Below are 11235 nucleotides of genomic sequence, written 5' to 3' on the forward strand. Positions count from 1 at the left end.
GATGAACCAGTTTGCAGGGCAGAAATGGAGACACAGATGTAGAGAACAAATGTATGGACACCAAGTGGGAAAAGTGGCGGGGCATGATGGTGGTGGTGGTGGTGTGAGGAACTGGGAGATTGGGATTGACATATATACACTAATATCTATAAAATGGATAACTAATAAGAACCTGCTATATAAAAAAATAAAATAAAATTCAAAAAAAATTGTTCATATTTACCCACAAAGAAACAAAAAAAACTTTTAAGATCAAGGATAAGAAATTAAATTCATTAGAACTAAACAACATAAAAAGAAACTAAATTGAGTTATTTGCAATGAGGTGGATGGACCTAGAGACTGTCGTACAGAGTGAGGTCAGAAAGAGAAAAACAAATACCATATACTAACACATATATATGGAATCTTAAAAAAAAAAATGTGTCTGAAGAACGTAGGGGCAAGACAGCAATAAAGACACAGACCTAGAGAATGGACTTGAGGACATGGGGAGGGGAAGAGTAAGCTGGGACGAAGTGAGAGAGTGGCATGGACATTTACACACTACAAAGGTAAAACAGATAGCTAGTGGGACGCAGCTGCACAGCACAGGGAGATCAGCTCCTTGCTTTGTGTCCACCTGGCGGGGGTGGGGGGGGATAGGGAAGGTGGGAGGAAAGCGCAAGAGGGAGGAGATATGAGGATATAAGTGTATGTATAGCTGATTCACTTTGTTATACAGCAGAAACTAACACACCACTGTAAAGCAGTTATTCTCCAATAAAGGTGTTAATAAAAAAAAACTAAACAACAGGTATAATTTCTAATCTTGCTAAGTGTCTTTTTAAAAGCACAGAGAGGGACTTCCCTGGTGGTGTAGTGGTTAAGACTCCAAGCTCCCAATGCAGAGGGCCCAGGTTTGCTCCCTGTTCAGAGAACTAGATCCCACATGCACGCAGCAACTAAGGGTTCACATGCCACAACTAAAGCGCCCACGTGCCGCAACTAAGACCTGACGTAACCAAAAAAATAAAAGCACGGAGATTTTCTGTAATTGATATTATAAAACAACATAAATAAAACAAAACCAAAATAGGTAATTTCCAGTCAAAATAGTAACAGCATCTATTTCTTCTACTTCCTTAGGCCCTTGTCATTTAAACAATCTGCAAAGTGGTAGTTCTGTGCCTAAGTGTATAAATTTGGGGTATTGTCTCATGACATAAGATACTTAGCCCTGGTGAAAGGAAATTAATGAAGCACATCAACCTTAACAGACAATTATTTAAGGAGATTGGGAATACTACACTATTGACCAGACTTGGGAAAAGTAGGGTTATAGGACATCTACAACTCCTCCCACACTCCATTTCACCCTAAAAATCTTCTTTTAAATATGGAGACTCAAAAACTTGAAAGTAGACACACAACTATGCCGCAGATCAATCTCTTTCTCTCTTTCAAGATCCATGCCACAGATCAATCTGTCCCTCTCTCTTTCTTCAAATACACCCTCTTACATTTACAATGCTCTTTACATTACCTCTTAAACCTTTACAAATAACATGGAAGGTCAACGAGAGTGCTATTTTTTATTATTATTATTTTTATAGAAAAGAAAACAGAAAGGCCAAGAATCTTGCTAGTAGTGGAACCAGACCTAGAAACCAAGCCTCCTGCCTTCAATTCTGAAGCTCCTTCTACTATACACAACACTACCCCTTCTGTAATACAGGAAAGCCTACAAAACATTTGGCTGGATTCCAAGACAGCCGTCCCAGACTGAATTAGACTCTATACAGACAGCTGTCCCAGACTGAATTAGACTCTATACAGACAGCCGTCCCAGACTGAATTAGACTCTATACAGTAAATAGTGTAAATAGTGAGGATTTAATGCAATTACTGGCATGGAGGCATACATCTTTTTATAAGTGAAAAATCAGTTGGTTTTAAGTTAAATCAACATAGTCTGTGTATGGTGGGGGAAACACGCAGAATACTCTTCTAAAAAAGAAGTCGAAACGAAGTATGCAGATTTGCACATTTTACAATAGCTAATAGCGGTAGTGTAATCAACACAGTGAGTAGAAAAAAGAAAACAGTAGACAGCTAAAAAGAACAATGTAAATAGAAACTGCATGATGTTTTTATTTTTAAGAAATAAAAGGAGGGGCTTCTTTTCTTCCTCCCCCCACCCCAAAATAATTTGAGATTTTAGAACATTAGGCTCTAAAATGAGAAGTAGAAGAGGATTTTATTTAGCCATCCAACAAAATCCCTGCCAAAACTGCTGGATCTGGAATACAACACATCAGAAATCCGAAGTCCTATTTGTAGATCAGTTACTTGTACTATATAGTTTATATTAACCAATTATTTAAATCTTTCAATTCTCATATCTATAAGATCATAACACTCTAGCCAAACTATTTTCTAGTGACCTTGGAAGGAGGAAACAATGTCTACAAAGGTAATGAGCAATACTTTAATTCCCATTATCCACTGCAAAAATGAATATTCCTCAAACATCTTCTATGTGTGAAATACTAGGCTAGGCTGTAAGTACAGAGAAAATGATGGTCTTTATTATCTAGAAAAATAAAGCACAGAGAAATGCTTAACTAACGACAATAACTGCATGATAAATCTGAGGCATCTCAGAGAAACAGCTTTCATAGGACAGCAGTCAAACAGAATGAAATTGGATTTGATCAAGATACCAAATAAAAACAGTAGTCATTAGGTTTAGCTGGGAAGAGAAGAGGCAAGTAGGCTGCTATGTCCTTTGGGTTCCCAAAGCATATCACTTATCTGTTATTGCATTTAACACACTGTATGGTAGTTTGTCATCTCTGCTTATTCAATTGAATAAGAGACCCTATTCGCTTCATTTTTCTATCCCTAATCCCTAGCAGAAGGTCTGGCACACAGAACATAATCAATATATGTTTTTTGAACAGGCAAGGTAAGGACAGGATTCCCTATTTAAATTATTTGAATCTATACTACTTGTGCAGGTCATTTACTCCCTGTTTCTCAACTCCAAAACCACCACTCTAGACTGCTCTGTGGTGCTTAGGCTGAGACTGTGCAACTGTATTTCACCAACTCTTCTGCCAGGGGGCTCCCTGTTAGGCTTTGCCAATGGAGGTAATGAATGGAGATGGGAAAGCAGGAAGATGGGTGAGGGGACTTCCTTCCAGTTACTGGCAGCAGCAATTGGTTCCAGCCTCCAGCTTCTTTCAGTATCCCCCAGAACTAATCAGCAGCTCAACAAGGCTGACCTCAAAAGTTCAGAACCAGGCCAGTAGAACCTCTTCTCTGAGCTCTTTACCTGATTACTATAACGTTCTCTTTTTGCTCTTAACACTCATCTACCCATCTCCCTATATTAAATCCCCTCTGTTCAAATTCCTATTGAAGTTTGTTTTCTCTGTTGGACACTAATACATTGTTAATCACAGTGATTCTAGCTGCTCTCCTCTGAGATACCTTGCTTCTTTACTGAAGGGAAAAGCAAAGGAACATTGGAGTTATAGGTAAAATATATTTTAGGGGAAAAAAACCACCAAACCCTTTAAATTAATGTCTATTAAATTGCAACAAAAAAATCATTTAACTTTTGTGATTTAAACTATCCAGCTTGCAAAGGAAAAAAAAAGAGAGGAAACCAGAAACATTTAAACAGTTCAGGCTATTCCAAGCACACACCCCCACATCCTCTCACTAGAGCACATGTATCCTAGAGAAAATGTGAGATAGTGGAGCTGGTCTGCTGTTCCTCAGTGGTCTCAGTTCCCACAAGCCTCTCCTGGTATGAGCATGATGCCACGCTGAATGTGATTCTTATATTTAAAGACTTTTTTTCTTTTTGCTGTGTTCAACACAGCCCATACTGCAGGCTGACTACTTCATCTAGTGTTCAACAAAAGAAACAACAATCTATTCCAACACTAAAGCTGAACTGAACTTATTGGTATGTTTTCCTATCCTAAGGGATTTTCAAGCATAATTTCTTACTACATGTGTTTTTCATTTTATGCACTGACGTTTAGAATCCAACTTCTTCATAAACTATAACTACACGCTACAGCATAGGAACAAAAAGAAATCCCTCTTGCAGAAGAGCCCCAAATCAACACAACTGTTGAAAACAAACGACCAAAATGCTTTGTTCAAATGTTATGGTTTGTTACTTCATTTAATAAAATGCCCTCATTAGACAATTTAATCTGAGGTTAATATCAAAAATAATTTTTGGGGCTTCCCTGGTGGCGCAGTGGTTGGGAGTCCGCCTGCCGATGCAGGGGACACGGATTCGTGCCCTGGTCCGGGAAGATCCCACCTGCCGCGGAGCGGCTGGGCCCGTGAGCCATGGCCGCTGAGCCTGCGCGTCCGGAGCCTGTGCTCCGCAATGGGAGAGGCCACAACAGTGAGAGGCCCGCGTACCGCAAAAAAAAAAATAATAATAGTTTTTCATTATTGTACTTAATAAATTGATTTTTAAAAATTATGACAAAATGGCAGATACGTAGAGAGAAGGAAAATTCAAGCAATGAGAATCTTTCTCAGAATTCTTAGTAACGTATGTATATAGTTCCTGAGCATCCAAGAAAAGGTATCACTAGCCCGAGACATATTAGTCCACTTCGGCTGCCTAACATCCATAAGACAAAAGAGAAGTGAAAAAAATTTTAAAGTTGAAAGTCCATGCCAGTTTCACTGGGGTTCCTCCACAAAGCATAGAAGTGGAGAGGGGGCCACCTACTCCCTTAGCATAATTCGGGGACTCATCACCTAGCTCCTGCCCATGGACATACTAACACCAGCTGCTACTTAACTGCCAAAAGTCCCATTACCACAGTCAGTATATCCATGTAAAATCAACCAAGCTATACACCTTACAAGAGACACCAGAGGACCCGTCTGACACATTAGGTAGACAAAGTGAAAGTCTGGGGGGAGGGGGGGACAGTGGGGAATAGACAGGATATCTGGATCTACAGAGAATGGACAGGGTAAATTTTACTGTACCTTTGTACCCAAATTATATGGGGATCTACTCACTTAAATGCAAATAAACATTCAATAAGTTACTATAATAACTTATTGATATCTTGAAAGATTCCAAAGAAATGAAAAACATCAGGAAATTAAATAACTAATGTCTGACGACAATGTCTGTCTTCCACACCATGCGTAACAAACATTAATTAAAAATCAAGTGTAGATCTGTATGCCCTCAGACTGTACATAATCTCACAGTATTTTTCCCTTTTTAAAAACTGCAAACTGTGATACATTGTCTAGTTTCCCCAGATTTAACAAATGAGTCGATACAAAGCTGTGAGGTGCTTTAAGTCACACCAGAAATGCTGCCGTAATTTTAATAAAGTGCATTTTAATGTTAACTCACTTTTCTTGCTAGAAGGAATTATGCTTCTGTGCTAATGTATAGAAAAGAAACTGTCACTGAAACATCTGGTTATATATTATTCATTAGACATATATCACCTTTACTCCAAAGACTGCATAATATAAACACAAATCACGAATAAATCAAATTAAAGAGACAGACCTGACACCACATGCTGCAGGTCAGTAATAGACAAATGAAATTCCAAAGATGTTTGCTGACCTGCTCCATATTTCTATCCACACAAACCTGGGAGCTAGCAGTCTGAGTGTTCCACACAGGCAGAGGAAAAAACTCAAAATTCGCAGTCTGTTGAATGTCTGCATTGCCTACAGTATATTAATGGTTCTAATTTAAAACCTTTCTATGCAGCACATTTGAGGACCATCAGCATCTTTTTCTAATACTCAAGCGGACTAGCCTACTCAGGCAGTTTTCCTTCATAAATTCTCCATTTCACTCTCACAACTACTATAATTTACCTCAAATGTGTATTCCACAACGGTACCTGAAGGAAATTATCTCCAATCCTTAGAAAAAGTAAGGGGCCATATTTGCTGTGTTAGCCTTGGAAAATGGAGTCTTATATAACTACCCATTATTTTACTAAAAATCACATTAAATGTACAAACAAGATTTTAAAAGATACCTGTTGATTGTGACAAGTAGAAATTTTAGGGGAAAAAAGGAATAACCAAGAGTCATATTGCTGCCATTTAAATGCTTTATAAGTCAAAGGATGAAACACTCACTTTAAAACCAAGCTCTAACACCAATCTAAGTTATTAAAATACTCAACAACTACACTCTAATGCAAGTGAGGAAAGTAGATTATCTGCCAATTACACTAAGTATTCCAGCTGATCATCTTGGAACTACCAAAAGTAGACTGTGTGATGCAAATCACACACACATTAGTTTTAAACATAATTCTCAGTCTAAAACAATGAAACCATGTCTCAATTTTTTTACTTTTTAAAAGAAGTAAACCATATTACTACAATACCGAATGCAAAGCTACCCTTTTCACAGCAAACAAGTATCTTTACACACCTTCGAGAAACCTGACATTTTCAAACCATTTTACCACGTAAAGGTACACATTCTCTAAAACTTCTAACAGCCAGGCAATAGATACCCCAAAAAGATTCAAGGAGATAAGCCTATAATTGGTCTTAGGGGCCAAATAATCGGAATGAACCTCAAAGTTTTAGAGACCAATTTTTACTAACAGTATCTCTGGGAGCATGGATGCAACGTCTGTAGGAGGGAAATGATCCTGACAACCAGGACGAGGGCTCCCCGGCGACAGTCGGTACCAAAGACCTCAGCGTACACGACTGGGTTCAAAACGCGAAGCTTCCATCAGAAACAAACCAAGACACCCCCTCCCCCCACGACTCCTCCGGGGCAACCTCGAGGTTTCAGAAAGCAGCAACAGATACTCCCGAGCAAGCAAGCGGCAGTCCAGGAATGTTTTAACCAGGAGGGGTCTCCCCGCAGCCTACAGAGAACCCCGACGCCGAGGAGCGCCTCTACACTCGAACCCTGACTCCAGCACCCCGGGGGGAAGCGGGCTATTTGCATAAAGCGCCCCTACCTCACCCTCCACAGTGCGGACACACACACCCGGCTGCGAGGGGGAAGCCCGGGGAGGAAAACCCTGCATTCCACGCGGTTCGCCCCCGGAGAGCGGACGTGGAGAGGTTGGGGTCCCCGCCCCGGGAGGCGAGGGGGCCGCACCGCAGCCCCGGCCTCCGCGCAGAGGAGCGAGCGGTTCGCACGAAGGAAGGAATCCCCGAGATTCGCCCACGAGGTCCTCCCCAAGCCGGACTCCCCACCCCCGCCAAGACCCTCGAAGAAACGGGAACAATGAGAAGCCGCCTCCCCCGCCATCCCCGCCCCGAGAGCGGCCGGGGGTGGCGGCGCCATCTCTCCTCACACCCCCGCGAACACACCCCCCCCCCCGGCCCCGGGGCGGCCGTCAGCCTCCCGCAGCCACGCCGAGCTAACGCGCGACCGAGCCCGCCGCTTCCGCGCCCCTCGCCTACCCGCCCGCCCCGCTCACCGGCTCCTGCTCCAGTCCGGGGCTGCGCTAGCCGCGGCCGGAGCGAGACTCAGGTACAGGGTGCCGCGGCTGCCGGCGCCGCCGCACAATATGGCGAGCCTCGGCTTCCGCAATGGAGCTCGGGAAATACAACAGGGGCCGCTCAATATTCATGAGAGACCGAGGGGAAGCCGGCTCGGCCGGCGCAGCGGAGAGGGCGGGAAGGAACGAGTGGGCGAGGGGGCGGAGGCGCGGGACGGGGACGTGCACTGCGCCAGGAGGCCCGTGGCGCAAGGGGAGGGGGCGCCGCCGCGTGCTGCCAGGAGGACCCGAGCCACCGCCCCGCCCCGGGCCGTCCGGCCCCGCCCCCCGGCGCCCTCCGCGGGGCAACGGAGCCCCCGGCCAATGCCCGGATGACGACTGCGCAACTTCGTACTCGGCGTTCTCTCTCCTTGAGGTCTCCTGACCCTACCTGTGACCCCCGTTAAGCCTCCCTGGCCGGCTGCTGGGGATCGGGTTCAGACTCCTGCTCTCGCCTGTGACTCCCTAAAACACAACCAGTTAGTCTACCAAAGAGTATATAAAATGTATATAAATTAAGCTACAAACTGAAGTAACGAAAGAGTTCCGTGAACTCAAGATATACTATTGGTGAGATGACCTGTTCTCTGGAAAAGGTAACCAACGCTACCAGATAGTTAATGTGAAGGCACTTGTGGCACGAAGGAATGGACTGCACTGGGGATTGGGCGAACTGGGTTTATAGCTTCCAATGTGTCTCTTAACTATGTGACTTAACTAAATTATATAATAGCTCTGGACTTTACTTTCCTCATTTGCAAAATGAGAGGATTGTGTTGAATGATTCTTAGGTCCTTTCCAGCTTTTGAATTCTGTAAAACTCTCTACAAGCAATGCCAAATAAATGGTATGAATTTACATAAGATTTTGGAAAAGCAAAGGAACCGTTCCAGCTGGTGTGTTCAGGGGAGATTTCCTGAGGAGCTCGGAGTCGAGTAGGACTGTGAGTGTTAGCTTTGGATAGGTAGAAAGAAAGAAGACAGGCATTAAAATATTAAACACAACAGACTGTGTGCCCTACCTAACAATCCATTAAGGTAAACAAGAGCAAAGACAGTGACTTCAAAACTGTCACTAACTATCTAAAGCTTTAAATAAGAAATGACAATTCTCAGATTCTACCAGCCCTTCAAGGTTAAGGTCTTTTTCCAATGTGGAAAAAAAAAAAAATCAAAATAATTAGGAATGCTTCTGCTTCTACAAGGTCCACTTTCTAGAGACAGGGCAGTTGCAGAAGCATCTCCCTTCTTTGTTCACAACTGCACATGTTCAATTAATGCTGCTCATAATTCAGAACGTTTTGCTTTAGTCAAAATGCTTATGAAAATAATGTGTGGTTAGTTTAAGAAATTCAATTGATGTTGAGGAAAGTGATCATCTGTAAAAAGCATAGGAACTTTACGGATAAAAGTTAAATATGGTACTTTAAAAAAATTCACAGGACAATTGATGGAAAACTTATGGGATATCTGGATTAAATGTGATTAAAAAGCTAGACCTCAGGCTAGCATCCTTAATATGAAAGACACTACTGACAAATTAATGGAACTCATTATCTATTTTATCTCTTACTCAGAAACTTGGTCTGAGTATTATGGGCCTTCCCTGACTACCTTAATCAGGAAAGGCTGTGTTATGGTATAGTAACAAATCTCCGTGCCTTAACACAACAGAAGTTTATTGCTTGCTCATGCTTCATGTGAATCAGACTCATTCTATTTCAGTCACTCCAGGACTGACAGAGGGCTCCAGATTGACAGAGGGCTCACCATCTTGTAGCTGTATCACCCAGAACACAGCAACTGAGTCTCTGTGGCAGAGGAAGAAAGTGAGTAAAGAATCCCTTTGAACTTTTCACAGCCTTAGCTTGGGAAGGAAACAGATCACTGATCACATGTCACTGGCCAAAACTAGTTACATAGCCTCCTCCATCTGCAAGGGGACTGAGTCCTTGAGCTGAGGCTGAACCGAGTTCAGAAGAAGTGGTGATATTGGTGGCCAATACTGACGTCAATCACCCTGACCCTACCAGTCAGCTTCTAGATATTATGAAAAAACTCTAAGAAGTTTTATTTCATAACACTAGCTCTTTTGAGTGGCTTCAAGGAAGGTATGCTTTCAAAACATAAACTCTCTGTACTTGTTAAGAGTTGATTATCATATAAATAGAATGGTCTTTCCATTTTTCTTCCCCTTTGTTTTAATTGTGTATTAAATCAATGTCAAGTCCATAGTCAGCCTGTCAATAGTGATTTGACATATCCAGGCTATATTCTTTTTGCTAATTTTTCGACCTGGCATGAGGGATACCACCCTGAAAAACATTTTCTACTAACACCCTGCTCCTTTGTTAAATGTACTAATTGGAAGTGATAACTGTATTTTAAGCAGGAAGACATTAAATTAATACTGTATAATACTAGATGAACTCTAGTTAGAAAGTTTCTTTTCCCTCAAAACTTCAGAAGTAGTACCCTGTTAATCACATGGTGAATTGGGTAGATATCTCTGATCACAAAAATCATCTCTTTACTGGCTTTCTGCTATGGTAATGCTACAAAATTAGATTAGTTCAGCTCAGTCAACTTTTACTGAGCATCTACTATGTGCTAACACTTTACCGAGTGCTTGGAATAAAGATATTAATGTAACTAGGGCACAAGTTCCTTAAGAGCAGAAATCTTGTTCACCAGCGTATACCTAGCACAATGCTTGGCATGTAATAGATGCTCCTTAAATAGGCGATAAGAGAATGAAAGACTGGGAATCTTTGATCCCAGTGTGTATATGAAATAGAATAGTTCATATGAGCTTGGTTTGCCTCACTTTACCACTTAAAAGCAGACTTTCCTATCAAGATTGCATTTAGTCCCCCAGAGGCTTTCTCTGTTTAGGCAGTGTGTCTCAAATGGAAATTCACGCCTGCCTATTCTATATCCACTCCATGGATTTCTTTTCAGCTGTGCTCCAAATATCTAATTGTTATCTGCTTATCTGAGATGAAAATTGCAGGCCACCAATAGTTTGTTAATAACAAGCTATGTATATATCACCGTTTACAGAACACTTTTATATCCATTATTTCACTGACTCTTCAGAACAGTTCTCCAAGGTATTATTCCTACTTCACAGAGGAGGGAAATGTGATTTCTGTGGTTAACTAACTCTCCCAGGCATTGAGTTCATAAGTGGCAGAGCTGAGGCTCAAACCTAGGTAATCTGACTCCAAGTCCAGTATACATTCCATTATGCCACACGTGCCTTCCCACTCTGTGCTGCATCTACAACTCCAGCATTTTTCTTCTTTCTAATGGGTAAGCAGTCTGAGGCAAACATCTCCAGAGCTTCCTCTCAACACTAGTATTTATTCCAGTCCTCAATGTGGTCTACTTTCAAGAAGCCAGAGATAATGCTAAATATAATAGTATATGAACCTGATCTGTTGACAAAAAACCATCAGGTTTTGTTTTTGTTTTCTTAGAAAAGTTACTTTAAGAAAACAAAATAAAATTAAAACTAAAAGGTAGGTTAAAAGACTGGAATATCTTGGGATTTAATCACTATATATATATGTATATATAAATATATAAATATAAATAAATAAATAAATATATATATATATATATATATATATATATATATATATACTGTCAAAATATATCTTCTACCAGAATCTTTATTTGCCATCTTTTAGATGTGTTGTGCT

The 11235-nt window shown here is 41.4% G+C and overlaps 1 protein-coding gene across 1 annotated transcript in view; it reads right to left on the reverse strand.

Annotated features, from left to right (window-relative positions):
• The window catches only part of RNF2 (ring finger protein 2), a 106783-nt gene extending 99037 nt beyond the window's left edge, over positions 1-7746 (reverse strand). The window contains exon 1 of the mRNA XM_073803507.1: positions 7470-7746. The gene's annotated coding sequence lies outside the window, so the exon portion shown is untranslated. The remainder of the gene's footprint in view (positions 1-7469) is intronic.
• Between the last annotated feature and the right edge of the window lie 3489 nt (positions 7747-11235).

This window comes from Tursiops truncatus, chromosome 1 (assembly GCF_011762595.2).
Source record: "Tursiops truncatus isolate mTurTru1 chromosome 1, mTurTru1.mat.Y, whole genome shotgun sequence".
Taxonomy (NCBI): domain Eukaryota; kingdom Metazoa; phylum Chordata; class Mammalia; order Artiodactyla; family Delphinidae; genus Tursiops; species Tursiops truncatus.